Here is a 6,482-nt window from a genome sequence, read left to right on the forward strand (position 1 = left end):
AGCATTTAGACTTTCATATGTAGAAATCATTGTGTACCTATAGCAAAAACTATATACATTAAAGTTGACAGAAGCATTATTGTCTCAAAGTACTGGCTCTGTTCTTCAATTATTGTTAGAAACTTTTATTATTATTAATAGTCCACATAATCTAATATGTATACTATGAACATCTGCATTTTGAAAATGACAAAGGGGTATAAATTACATTTTCAATGCAGTAACACAGAAACAAGCATTTTTCTAATATTCTCATTCTAGAGTTAATATTTTATCTATCATGCAAATGTATTTTAGAGAAATTCATTAAGGATTCTCCTCTTGCTTATTTGTAGGTGACATTATCAAAACTTCTGAGAAAACAGGAATTCCAATGTGATTGTACTTGATATCTTAAAGTTGAAATTGGTACAAAAAACAACACTAGGATGAATTTTTTATAACTTCTGATTTCATTGAATAGGCATGAGATTAGACATGGCTTGTGTCATTCTTAGAAGTTCTTACAAGAAAGTAACAGGAGAGTTCTTTTAGAGCTTCCATAATCTGTGTCATTATTTGAAGAAGATGCTTATCAGTTTTATCTGAGGTTACTGTCTAGGTGAGGTGTTTCCAGGATGTTTTCATCTTATTAGAAGAAGTCACAGAGGGCAAGGTGACAAAGAAACTTTATTCAAAAGCAAAGTGAGAAACACTATTATTCAGTGTAGCTTTAATTTGTGGACCTCTCGAGAAGGAGGAATTTTTTACTCAGAGTTCAGTGTGGATATTTCTGTTTTGATTGACTTTTTTTGATTAGGCAAGCCTTAATTTACTGTGAACATCAGTTTCCATGATGCATTTGATTTAATCAAATGCATATTCAATTATCACTAGGTATATGACATTAAGGATGTTTCCCTTGAAAGTTTTCCCAGAGGATTCAATACGACTTACTGAGTATATACTCCAAACTGTCTCAGGCCAGTTGAAACAGATTTCTCCCTCCAGTATGTGGATATGGTCTTGAATACTTTTGAATGGAAGTTGATCATGAAAGAGAAGTTTATAAACAATGTTATGTGCAGGGAGTCTTAGTCCATTGTTTGGTATGTATACAGCTTCATGCAGGTGAGATGAGGTGAGCAACTTCATTGTTAGGTATATTTCTGGAAGGTAGATTTTTATGCAGCCTAAGTCAAGTGAAGTCCCAGGTTGAAGAGCTTTTCCCATACCTATATGCCTCATTCAAGGAATTTTAGTGCTTTTGCTTGTATCGTTACTTAGGCTACAGTACAGCTCACTGTTTCTTTGATGTTTGCTCAGACTCAGCTCAGTCAGTGACTGCATCTCAGTAGCTGCTGGACTTATTTGGCTCTTGTTCTTTGTCTTCCAATTTAATGGTATCTTTTTCAAGGATCATACAATTTGGTCATTTTATGAATATTAATGTAACTAGTCATAAGCCCTTATCAAATCATATCCAAGTCTCCTATGCTGACATAAAATGGAATTGTCACTCCAGAGACTTGCTGAGCTTCAATATGAACTTCTAACTTCATGATGAGTAAATAACCTTCATCAATTGCTTATAAGAAATTCATTTAAATTTTGACAATTATGTTTGGCCAGCAAGAGGGAAAAAGGACTTGCAGAACAAGCTTAACACCCTCACTTTAATTATAGGAATCCATAGATAATGACCCATTACAGAAATTGGCCATCTGGCCTATGCACATGCTGTGGAATCAGAAGACCTACGTGAACACACACACATGCAGCACACATACACACACACACACACATACACACACACACACACACCAAAAAAACATTAAACTAATGTTTTTTAAATTTTCTAATATTAATATGTCATGCCCTTACTTTATTCTGACAACTGATTTATTTTACATATGTGGATCCATGGTTCACAAAATAGTATTCATGATCAATGGCAATTATAAAGGTCAAGTGGACATTTTCATGAGTTCAAGGTTATAAATTATTAATTTAATATTCCTCAGTACATGACCACCAAGAATTAGTGTGTGTGATATGGTGTGCGTGTGTGTGTCTGTCTGTCTGTCTGTCTATCTGTCTGTCTGTCTCTCTGTCTGTGTCTTCATGCCTATGTGTTCAAGAGGAAGACAGAGAAAGTAAATAGTATCCTCTTTTATGATTTTCTACACAATTTTTCCAATTCAAAGCCTTTCACTAATACTGATGCTATCTTGCTGTGTACAAGCTCCAGAAATTCTTTCTCTGTCATCACAGCACTGGGGTTATAGATGTATACAACCATGACTGTTTTAAAGTGCGGGCACAGAAATTTGAATTCTCTTCTTTCTGCAGCAAATTCTTTCCCACACTAGGTTATCTCTTATCGTCACTTCTGAGTAATTCTTAAGACTGCTGTTTTCACTCTCTGTAAATTTGGTAAATTATATTTACAGTCAGGATTCAGAATTTCTATGGCCTGATAATAAAACCTGCCCCATGTCATCTAAGAGCTTTTAGAATGTGGCCATTGCTATTTACTTTTCATAATTTCAAATGTCTCCTCCTAAACAGAAATCAATGTGTTTTGATAATCATAATTTAGAATGTTTCCAACTGATTTGAAATGTTACTTCAAGTTGTGAATTCATTTCTTTTTTTGTATCATGATATGATTTGGGCTTCTGGAAATAGTAAGTTCAAGCAGAAATAAAAGTTTAGACATACTGTATCTACACAGCTAAGGCTTAAGCAGCCAACAAGCATTTCTCTAACTGACATGTTTACAAAGGTGTCCTGTGAAAAAATAAACTAAAAAGTCAGATATTTTGCTAGTTCAACACTCTGGGAACAAGTAGTTGAAATGACTGCTCTTCTCTGCCAGACTGAGGATTTCGCTTTCCTCCCGATGCACTGCAGTGTCAGCAATCAATGTTGTCTCTTTTCTCTTGATCCATCTGACTAACTCCAGATACATGATCTAAGTGAAGCAGTGATTTGAAATATTGCTGCATTCACTGGCCATTTCAGTATAGAAAGAACTGGAATAGATATCTAAAAGGACAAGACTCCAACTGAGCAATGCATACTCTAGCTAATGCTGCAAGGTAACATGGTGATCAACATAGTTGGTTTCTGACAGACCTGTGTTTCATCTGTGGATGTCTGAAAGATATAACACTGTGAAAATCTACATATTCTTAGAGATGCAACATTCCTCCTCTGTTCACTGTGAGGATAAAATTAAATTGCTCATGCAATAGTCTTAGTGGGAACTATGTCAAACTAAAAAACCATACATGATAGCAATTGTTATTGTTGCTTATCTAAAACCTAATAGAATACATATTCTATTGAACTCCACATGACTTTTCCTTTTCCTCCTCCTCCTCCTCTTCCTCTTCTTCTTCTTTTTCTTCTCCTCCTCCTTCTTCATTCTTCCTCCGCCATCCTCCTCCCCTCCTCCTCTACTTCCTCTCTCTCTCACTCTCTCTCTCTCTCTCTCTCTCTCTCTCTCTCTCACACACACACACACACACACACACACACACATTATATGAAAGGAAGATAGATGGAGTCATCAAAGATGAAGTTCTAAATAGATATCATATGTCACCATGTAAAACATTCGGCCAGGAATGCCTTGCATATTCTTAAATCATTGATGAAAGACGATACCATAGATCACCCCTCCCATCACAGGCCGTTCTTCTGGATATTATTTACACTCTATAACATGATAATAAATGTTTACTGCTGAGGATAACATACAATGTCAGACATGGAGAAGTACCCAGAGCCCAGATAAATGTTTCATTCCTATTGACTAGTGCTTATGATGCTGGAAGGGAAAAATATTTAGATATAAGCCGTATAATCTATAACAGTCAGTTGGTTAAAAAAATGTACTCACTTAATAGTGGTATAAATGTGTGAATAAACAACCTCTTTTCTTTTACATTGTATTTGAGCCCCACTCTGTGAGACAGAATTCATATCTGACACTGATAAAGTAGCCACAAACCTGAGAATATATATCTGTATATATGTATATATGTATATATGTACATGTATAAATATGTATATATATCTATATGTATATACATGTGTGTGTTTGTGTGTGTGTGTATTTTCACATACATTTAGAGAAAAGCAATAATTTTATTATTCTAAAGGAACATAGCAATAAAGTGAATGGCTCCTGCTAATGTACTGTTGTTATACGTGTAGATCAGTGCCATGTTCAGCCTCCGTAAGAGAAGCTTTCTTTCAGTTGAAGGGAACTAATATAGAGTTTGGATAATGATGGAATTTTGAACTCACTATCATAAGTGAGATTTTTTTTATCATACCCCTTACCTAAAATGTCAGGCATCTATATGGAAGAGGAGGCAGAAAGAATAAAAGAGTCAGAGGTTAGGTGATGACTTCAAAGAAACCATATTTTCAAAACACAATCATACAGATACACATATGAAGCCATAGGAACTCTGACAGCTTGCACAAGTTCTGCGCAAGCTCAAACCACATTAAAAAGCTAGCACTGAGAAGGAAACATATATACAAAGTCTCATCCCCAGCAAGAAAGTGTTGGTGATTGAAACTTGCTGACAAAGCAAAAACTGATTTTCTCCAAAGGAGTATCATGGTATACCAATTTCACTCACTAGAAAGGGAAAAAAAATGCCCTGGAGTGTTGGGCAGCACATTATTGACTCTACAGTTCTTTGTGTGTCTCTGTGTGTACCTTATTTCATTTTGTTTGTTTGGGTATTATTTTGTCTTATTACTTTTGTGTTTATTTTTAGTTGATTTTCGGGTAGGCTTTATATTCTTAAGAAAGGGAAAGATAGAGTTCTAGAAAAAGCATAAACATGGATTTGTAGATAGGTTCGGAGTATTTGTGTAGATTTCAATGAGAAGAAAAAATATAACCAAAATGTATTTTCTGTAATTTAATTTTTTAATTAAAGAAGTAAAACTTTAAATAGATAAATAACAAATAAGGTAGGAAAGAATGGATGGCAACGTCTAGTTTCTACAGTCACCTATATCTAAAGGAATGCACACTAAGTAAACACTAAATTTCTACAAATAACAGTGGATAATAAAAACACTACACTCACAAAAATAGAAAAAAATTAGGGATTATCAAGTAACATAGAGAAAGTATCATTGTATTGCCATAAAAATTTACTTAAAAATATGATTGTTTAATCTTGTATGTTTTAGAAAAGTTGGAAGGCATAAAAGGTTTGACCTTTCATGCCTTTTTTGGTTTTAGAAAAGAGTTTAATTTAAAAAACACGTCTATCTGCAGCATGGTCTTTATACTGGAAGCACAAATTCTTATTTTATTCTTTTCATGGCTATTTATACACATCATGGTGATTAATTTTGTTGTCAACTTGACAGGATCTAAAATCACCTAGGAGACAAACTTCAGGAAATATCTGTAATGTGGGTTCTGAATTTAATTGATTAATGGGGAAAGATTCCACCTATGTATAGGCAACATCAGCATTCACCTCTTTCTGCTGGCTGACAATAGAGGATGGGTTACTAGCTGTGTATTATTACTTCTCCTGTGCACTGTATCATGAGCTCTAATCTCAAATAAGCCATTTATTTGTTAAGTAGTCTTTTTCAGATATTTTGGCATAAGAACAGGCAAAGGAAAAAGATATTTCATCGGTAATTTGTCATAATTAAACAGGTAGGATGTTAGAAAGAAACATGGTCCTTTGTCCTTATGTCCAATGATAGTGGCAAGCTGGATCCTTAGATAATCCCAATTTGGTCCTATCAAATATTCCTTGGCCCTAAGGTAAAAACTAACTTTAGTCTATTTCTAGATTATATTTGATATTAAAAACTATATTGGACCTGCAGATAAGTTTACATACATCTATTTCTTGCCCTTGTTTTTATCTTCTCTGTAAAGTATGGCATGGGTATGTCCGAATATATGTTTCCTCTTTATGTGATAGAATCTTTAAATAGAAGAACCTAGTTTTATGATAACATATACTGCTCTTCTTTTTTTAATCTTTATTAACTTGAGTACTTCTTATTTACATTTGGATTGTTATTCCCCTTCCTGGTTTCTGGGTCCAAATCCCCCTAACCCCTCCCCTCCCCTTCTCTATGGGTTTCCCCTCCCCATCACCCCCCCATTACCAGCCTCCCCCCAACAATCACATTCACTGGGGGTTCAGTCTTGGCAGCACCAAGGGCTTCCCCTGCCACTGGTGCTCTTACTAGGCTATTCATTGCTACCTATGAGGTTGGAGCCCAGGGTCAATTCATGTATAGTCTTTGGGTAATGGCTTAGTCTCTGGAAGCTCTAGTTGGTTGGCATTGTTGTACATATGGGGTCTCGAGCCCCTTCAAGCTCTTCCAGTCCTTTCTCTGATTCCTTCAACAGGGGTCCTGTTCTCAGTTCAGTGGTTTGCTGCTGGCATTCGCCTATGTATTTGCTGTATTCTGGCTGTGTCTCTCAGGAG

This window comes from Rattus norvegicus, chromosome 3 (assembly GCF_036323735.1).
Source record: "Rattus norvegicus strain BN/NHsdMcwi chromosome 3, GRCr8, whole genome shotgun sequence".
NCBI classification, from domain to species: Eukaryota; Metazoa; Chordata; class Mammalia; order Rodentia; family Muridae; genus Rattus; species Rattus norvegicus.